An 8,624-nucleotide genomic window follows, 5' to 3' on the forward strand; every position below is an offset into this window, starting at 1 on the left:
TAAAGTTTGATGTCATTGGCCACCGAAAAACGCCTACGGATATCCTCCCAGAGATCAAATGCAGTTTCACGATATGAAATCGATGAACGCACGTGTGGCGATCTATAGTGTGACACCCTTAAATCTAGACTTAAATTAAATACGTAAATTCTACAGAAAAACTGGTAGGATATGTTTGTAAATGGTTCAACTAATCAAAAACCTGCAATTTCAAAAAAAAATTCTTCCTAAACCATTCACAACCAATTCAAACTCAAGAAGAGTGTCCAAAAACCCTGCAAAAGCTGATGAACTACTTTACCTACATAGCTAATGATAAGAAAAAGTAAAGATACAAACCCAAAATAGAAAAGGGAGACATATGTCCCTTCAAATTATATACAAACCAAAAGTGTAAAAGGTTTACTAATAGAATAGCCAAAACTAGGTCCAAGGTTCCTTGCTCACTAGCTCGTCTGTGACCCCAACTAAGCATCAACAACCTGTCAATCGCATTTTATACAAACACGAAAGCCACAATTCAATGGGGAGTAACTTCGAGTCCTCCCAGTCACGAATCGTCATAATTAATGTAACATGTAGTAAAACATGTAAACTATATGATAATTCATCTAATTTCCAAGCATCCTAACATATGAATGCTAAATTGACTAATTTAAACTATCATGTGAAAAATTTAACAAATTGTAATCCAAACTCTATCAACCATAGCCGGCTTGCATCTCACCTTCTATGATTCATAGAATCATCAAACAAGAAAGGGCAATATATCAAAGACAGGCATAAGTTCTTAGTCCCGTCAATAGTCACTTTGTAACTCGAGTCTATACCACGAGGTAGGGAAGGTAATCGAACCGGTATCTTGGCTCAGCGGTTAATATTAATAAAACATGGCCAAGAGACAACACAACCCTAGCCTAAAATCACAAGCAGACCTAGACATGCGGATACACACCACCGCACCCAAGACCCACAACTTTTTTTTTAAAACAAAGTGAAGTGAGTACCCTAAGGACACCACCGAAGGGTTGGCTAGTACTTAAGCTGACCACTTACTATCAAAATAAGTAACTGAGGTCATGCCCCAACTTGGATAAACATCCACTAGTCAGGAACACAAAGGCTATCAAGCAGTGAACATCCACTCGTCAAAGACTATAAAGACCTATCTATGATGAAGGCCGAAGTACTCACCTAGGACCTAGTCCCAGCTAGTCCCAGCTTGAATACTTTAGCCTACACCACACAAGACTCACCACACAAGTCAGGTAAGACACCTACTTAACCATAAGAGGGCAAAAAGTCCTACTTACCAACATGAATTCTAATATTCTATCATGTGAAAGGCTATATAAATGTCTAATCAGCAGATAAACCAACAGAATCCTCAATACCAATTCAATACTAATTTCCAATTCTAGCAATTTTAACAATATTAAAGGCTTTAGGGGAAACTAGGGCCATTTCTACAATACAAGCCACTATTAAATTCAATAGGCTATACATGTGAACTAAATTTTGATAAATGACCTAAAACAAGAAAAAGGCCGATTATCTAATTCATTCAAAATTTCATCCAACCGAATTTTTACCCGCAACCCCAGCCCTACGACAGGTACGGGTCAAATTGCGGCTGACCAATCACTCAATTGACTGACATCGAATCAGTCAACGGGATTAAGGCTCAGTTTTCGGCACAATCAACAAAGCATGGTAATTATTGCTATAAAATTTACCTTGAGCCTAATCATTACAATTTCAACTTATAAACTATCCTAACATGTGATAATTATTAATATAAGCACAATTTTACCATTAACATAATTTTTGTTACTAGTATGATTCAATTCAAAATACTACACATTAGTTACTTATATTAATTATAACATTAATCAACCTAAAATGACCAATATTGCACGAAAAGCCGCGAAACAAGCACGGACCGACCCGGGCCAGCCGTGGGCCTGCCACGGCCTGCCGGCCTGCTGCCCCACCCTTACTCCTCTCATTTTTTTCCATTTTTGCTCAGTATAAGACCGTCTGAAAATTAATTAATCGTCCCCAATTCAACTTTGATAATTTAAACTAACAAAAGGCATAATTTCAGCATACATGCAACAATTTTTAACATGTGAAAACTACTACTTAAACAAAAATTCACCAAACATACTAAAATCAAAAACATGTGACGATCTTTCGTCGAGTAACTCGAAATATGTTACCTTAAGCTAGAAAATGAGCAATTAGCACCTCAAAACCCAAACCCTAACAACAACTAGCCGCTATCCTCTACAATATACGAGTCCCCGAACTCGTCCTCCAAATCTTCACCTAATTAAACAATAAAAACACAAAGATAAGTACATAAAACCGAATTTCCGAAAATTGGTCTTAAAACAACTTCAAGAAAACTGAAATTAAACTATACCAAGTTGTAGATCGCGACGAGAGGATTCCGGAAAGGTAAATTATGCGAAAAACCGATAAGAAATGAGTGAGTTGTGACGATTTTTGGCTTGAAATTTTAAGGTTTATGTTAATGGTGTTTTGGAAAGCTAAGGAAGAAGAAAGAAAGAAAAAAAAAACAGAAAATGGAAGGGGAAGGGGAGCCGTGTACGGGAGAAGGAAAGGAGGAAAGAAGGTGCGGGATTTTTAGTCGGGATTTTTACGAGTCGGTTTTGACTCGTTTCAATAATAATTAAATCCGTAAGTCAAATGCAAATTCCGTCAAGACCAAAGTTTTTAAACACGAGATTACAATAAAATTGAGTATTCATACGACCCATTTCCAATTTCGTTTACCCAACGTTCAAAAGAATTGTTATTTTCCCCCCGATACGCCCTTATTTCGAAATAAAAAGTTTTACACGGTTTAAACTATTTTTAAACATTTCGAAACTATCAAAATAAATGCTTTTCTTCAAAATATAATAAAATTATATTTCTTTGAATTATTTTTACTTTAAATACTTAAATATCAACTTTTATTTGATTAATAAATTATTTCCGAAATATATTAACGGTCCGAAATTACGGGGCGTTACAATCACCCCTCCTTTTAAAAAGTTTCGTCCTCGAAACTCAGAAGGAGAATTTATAGTTATAAGAAAATATAAGTATCTTTTCAATGAAACGGTGATACTCTTGTTGATCAGACAAGAACATCCATATTCAATCAAGATATAAAAATACTTCTACACCAATAAATGAGAAAACCCATTATTGGGACGTCTCCAACAACGAGATTTAACATTCACTAATGTTAAAACCATTAAAAATCATAAAAGCATTTTCAAAATTTTAGTTTAAAGTTCTATAATAAGAATAATAATCAAAAGAGTTGTATGAATATCCTGAGGTAAGAATTGAAGTCGAACCTAAATGGGTGTCAAAGACGGAGTTTCAAAGGTTACCAACATCAAACTTATGAGAGGAGTATGATGAAGTAAGGAAAAGAGGTATGAGCAGTAACGCTCATGATCAAGGAAGAAGGAAAATCAGACAACAAGGAAATGCCAGACACTTTTATCACAAACTACAACAACACCCAAAATGGTTCCAAAAACTTCCTAACAACAAAACTCATAACCACATCACTCCCAAGGGTTTCCTCAATTGCTTATGTTACCTCATCCTAATCTATTTCCTGAAACAAGGTATTCCACTATAAGCGTGATCTCATCGTTCCAAATCCTCAAACATTCAGAAACAACTTCCACAAGCCTAAGGTCATAGCTTCCAACAAAGCTATATTCATATCCAACTAGTGTCAACTATGGTTTCCTCAAAAAGTAAATCTTCATTCAAGAATCCCAATACCAAGCTATAAACTCCAAGAGAAAGTTCCTCAAATATTCCACAAGATTCTCATTTCAAAACAAGGTAGTAACATACTAACCCCAAACTCTGAAAAATCAATAGGATCTCAAGTTTTCTATCCTTTTGCTTACTAAGGATTGCCGAAAGCGGATCTACACTCAGCTACAACATCATCCCATCATCTCAAGTACTCAATGTGACCTCAAGGTCTATAAATCTATAGGGTTAACAAATCCTTCTCAACACTAAGTCTCTCTCAACTCAAGAACTCTCAAGAGTCAACTAGAATGCCAAATCACATCACCAAACCAATATAGTCATCCACATCTCAAGGAATATCCTTTCAAATTTGACATCCTAAAACTTACTTACCATCAAATTCCCAAGGAACAAGGTCTTAATTGTAACAACACTTTATCACCTCAGAGTTCCTAAAACCATAAATTGAAATTATGTTCCTTAGCCTAACAATTGGTGTCAACCATACCATTACCCTTTCTAGTTTCCAAAATAAGTGCTAAAACCTCCCAAATAAGTAGCTTACTCTCACTTTCATACCATACCTCAAGTAGTAATCAATATCACTCACTACAACCAACTAATAATCCCACCTTTAACATTTCTCACACGGTAACATATACATTATCAAACCCTCATCTCCAAAATGATTATGGAAGCCAATCACAAACTCGACTACTTAGTCAATCCTATATCCTCAAGTCAAATCTCACTAATTCTGTAAACATGGTCAACAAGGTACCAACTATACTAAGGAGATAAGGAGTGATAATGGAACAGAGAAACGGTAAAACATTTATGAAGGGTGCATGCATCTGACAAGTTAGGAAACTAAGGAGTCAGACCGTAAAGATAACGGTTGACAAAAATAAGTGGTATTCGAGTTAAGAAGATATCTCGGGAAAGAAGAAGATACGTAAAATTTAGCATAAAGACAAGGTTCAACGATCGTTAAAGAGAAGGAAAGGAGAACAGAAGCAGCATAATGGAAGGGTTACTGCTTACCAAACACTCATCAAAGCTTATGATCGATATGATAAGGTTACATCACTAAGGTGCTCAACAAAGCCCCAAAAGTCTACCAAATTATAAGACTAACAAGGACTCCACAATGGTAGGTATTCCTCAACTCAATTGGTTCTAAGAGCCAAAATCAATTCACCACACAAATTCATTTGTTACCACCCATGTCCCAAAGTATCTTCTTTACAATTCTCGTCCTTGAACTTCACTTACTATGTCATCCCCAAGTATATCATCTCACCACTTAATACTTCTAGTCTCCGATACCAGAAATTGGAATCACATCCTTGAACTCACGAACTACATTGAACAACATTCCACCATAATTCCCAAATCCAGATATGATTACTATGATCAACCATGTGTTCTCAAATTTCGAAAGGTCAACAAGGGCTACTCTATACTAGATTTGGTCAACTTAAAAGGTTTAACAAACTAACTAATTCCAAAGGACAATACCAATCCATTAAGCAACATCAATGTCCTATTGTATTCCTTTCAAGGCCTACAAGGATTAGGGTTATCTATCATTCCTTTAATTCTCCACAAGAAATATCGAGACTCTCAAATGAAGTAGCTTAGGTTCATTCCATCTTATGTGCTAAGGTAGTACCCATGCTTAATCATCTATAACAAACAAGCTCTCATTAGTCATAAATCCCAAGGTGTTTCTCAACTCACTAGATTCCCATATCAAACACAACTAACAAGACTAACCAAAGGATCCCAAGTTATATTCTCCTATACAACTCAAACCTTAAACAATCAATTTCTCAACTCATCCACGCCCTCCAATGATACATTCTCTCAAAACCGGGTTCTCTTGAACAAGGGAACTATCCTGCGGAATAAAAGGAAGGTGTCCACATGGACTTTATTATAAGAAGAAAACGAACCTAAGATGAATCGGGAGAAAGAATTGAAAGGTAGTTACCAAGGCGAGATAAGAGGAATTTGAAAGACGAATGAACAACGAAAATGGAAGATTAAGGTAAGATTACCTTATCTACATCTATTGGAGAGCCATCTTACAAAAGAGAAAATCAATTAGTACCTAACAATTAGCAATCACAAACAGACTACCACATAAAATCCTAACTCTACCCATCCTACCCATCTCTCAAGTTTATTATTAAAAGGTCAAGTGATTTTAGGTGGGGTGCACAAACGTGCGTCGGGAGCAAATAAGCCCTGATACCAACTGTGACACCCTTAAATCTAGACTTAAATTAAATACGTAAATTCTACAGAAAAACTGGTAGGATATGTTTGTAAATGGTTCAACTAATCAAAAACCTGCAATTTCAAAAAAAAATTCTTCCTAAACCATTCACAACCAATTCCAACTCAAGAAGAGTGTCCAAAAACCCTGCAAAAGCTGATGAACTACTTTACCTACATAGCTAATGATAAGAAAAAGTAAAGATACAAACCCAAAATAGAAAAGGGAGACATATGTCCCTTCAAATTATATACAAACCAAAAGTGTAAAAGGTTTACTAATAGAATAGCCAAAACTAGGTCCAAGGTTCCTTGCTCACTAGCTCGTCTGTGACCCCAACTAAGCATCAACAACCTGTCAATCGCATTTTATACAAACACGAAAGCCACAATTCAGTGGGGAGTAACTTCGAGTCCTCCCAGCCACGAATCGTCATAATTAATGTAACATGTAGTAAAACATGTAAACTATATGATAATTCATCTAATTTCCAAGCATCCTAACATATGAATGCTAAATTGACTAATTTAAACTATCATGTGAAAAATTTAACAAATTGTAATCCAAACTCTATCAACCATAGCCGGCTTGCATCTCACCTTCTATGATTCATAGAATCATCAAACAAGAAAGGGCAATATATCAAAGACAAGCATAAGTTCTTAGTCCCGTCAATAGTCACTTTGTAACTCGAGTCTATACCACGAGGTAGGGAAGGTAATCGAACCGGTATCTTGGCTCAGCGGTTAATATTAATAAAACATGGCCAAGAGACAACACAACCCTAGCCTAAAATCTGCGCAGACCTAGACATGCGGATACACACCACCGCACCCAAGACCCACAACTTTTTTTAAAACAAAGTGAAGTGAGTACCCTAAGGACACCACCGAAGGGTTGGCTAGTACTTAAGCTGACCACTTACTATCAAAATAAGTAACTGAGGTCATGCCCCAACTTGGATAAACATCCACTAGTCAGGAACACAAAGGCTATCAAGCAGTGAACATACACTCGTCAAAGACTATAAAGACCTATCTATGATGAAGGCCGAAGTACTCACCTAGGACCTAGTCCCAGCTTGAATACTTTAGCCTACACCACACAAGACTCACCACACAAGTCAGGTAAGACACCTACTTAACCATAAGAGGGCAAAAAGTCCTACTTACCAACATGAATTCTAATATTCTATCATGTGAAAGGCTATATAAATGTCTAATCAGCAGATAAACCAACAGAATCCTCAATACCAATTCAATACTAATTTCCAATTCTAGCAATTTTAACAATATTAAAGGCTTTCGGGGAAACTAGGGCCATTTCTACAATACAAGCCACTATTAAATTTAATAGGCTATACATGTGAACTAAAGTTTGATAAATGGCCTAAAACAAGAAAAAGGCCGATTATCTAATTCATTCAAAATTTCATCCAACCGAATTTTTACCCGCAACCCCACTCTGCGGCAGTGCGGTCAAATTGCGGTGACCAATCACTCAATTGATCGACATCGAATCACCAACGGATTAAGACTCGCTTTTAAGACAATCAACAAAGCATGGTAATTATTGCTATAAAATTTACCTTGAGCCTAATCATTACAATTTCAACTTATAAACTATCCTAACATGTGATAATTATTAATATAAGCACAATTTTACCATTAACATAATTTTTGTTACTAGTATGATTCAATTCAAAATACTACCCATTAGTTACTTATATTAATTATAACATTAATCAACCTAAAATGACCAATATTGCACGAAAAGCCGCGAAACAAGCACGGACCGACCCGGGCCAGCCGTGGAGCCGTGGGCCTGCCACGGCCTGCCGGCCTGCTGCCCCACCCTTACTCCTCTCATTTTTTTCCATTTTTGCTCAGTATAAGACCGTCTGAAAATTAATTAATCGTCCCCAATTCAACTTTGATAATTTAAACTAACAAAAGGCATAATTTAAGCATATATGCAACAATTTTTAACATGTGAAAACTACTACTCAAACAAAAATTCACCAAACATACAAAAATCAAAAACATGTGACGATCTTTCGTCGAGTAACTCGAAATATGTTACCTTAAGCTAGAAAATGAGCAATTAGCACCTCAAAACCCAAACCCTAACAACAACTAGCCGCTATCCTCTACAATATACGAGTCCCCGAACTCGTCCTCCAAATCTTCACCTAATTAAACAATAAAAACACAAAGATAAGTACATAAAACCGAATTTCCGAAAATTGGTCTTAAAACAACTTCAAGAAAACTGAAATTAAACTATACCAAGTTGTAGATCGCGACGAGAGGATTCCGGAAAGGTAAATTATGCGAAAAACCGATAAGAAATGAGTGAGTTGTGACGATTTTTGGCTTGAAATTTTAAGGTTTATGTTAATGGTGTTTTGGAAAGCTAAGGAAGAAGAAAGAAAGAAAAAAAAAAAACAGAAAATGGAAGGGGAAGGGGAGCCGTGTACGGGAGAAGGAAAGGAGGAAAGAAGGTGCGGGATTTTTAGTCGGGATTTTTACGAGTCGGTTTT

At 36.3% G+C, this 8,624-nt stretch overlaps 2 long non-coding RNA genes across 2 annotated transcripts; both read right to left on the reverse strand.

The window, feature by feature from the left end:
• Positions 1–284: 284 nt before the first annotated feature.
• LOC141656208 (uncharacterized) lies at positions 285–2,480 on the reverse strand. Its single transcript, XR_012548424.1, has 3 exons — positions 2,429–2,480; positions 2,223–2,331; positions 285–482 (listed from the first exon to the last, which is right to left on the reverse strand). It is a non-coding gene; the product is annotated as an uncharacterized LOC141656208 (long non-coding RNA).
• Positions 2,481–6,222: 3,742 nt separating this feature from the next.
• Positions 6,223–8,422, reverse strand: LOC141656209 (uncharacterized). The gene is made up of 3 exons (XR_012548425.1): positions 8,371–8,422; positions 8,165–8,273; positions 6,223–6,436 (listed from the first exon to the last, which is right to left on the reverse strand). It is a non-coding gene; the product is annotated as an uncharacterized LOC141656209 (long non-coding RNA).
• Between the last annotated feature and the right edge of the window lie 202 nt (positions 8,423–8,624).

Source organism: Silene latifolia, chromosome 5, assembly GCF_048544455.1.
Source record: "Silene latifolia isolate original U9 population chromosome 5, ASM4854445v1, whole genome shotgun sequence".
NCBI classification, from domain to species: Eukaryota; Viridiplantae; Streptophyta; class Magnoliopsida; order Caryophyllales; family Caryophyllaceae; genus Silene; species Silene latifolia.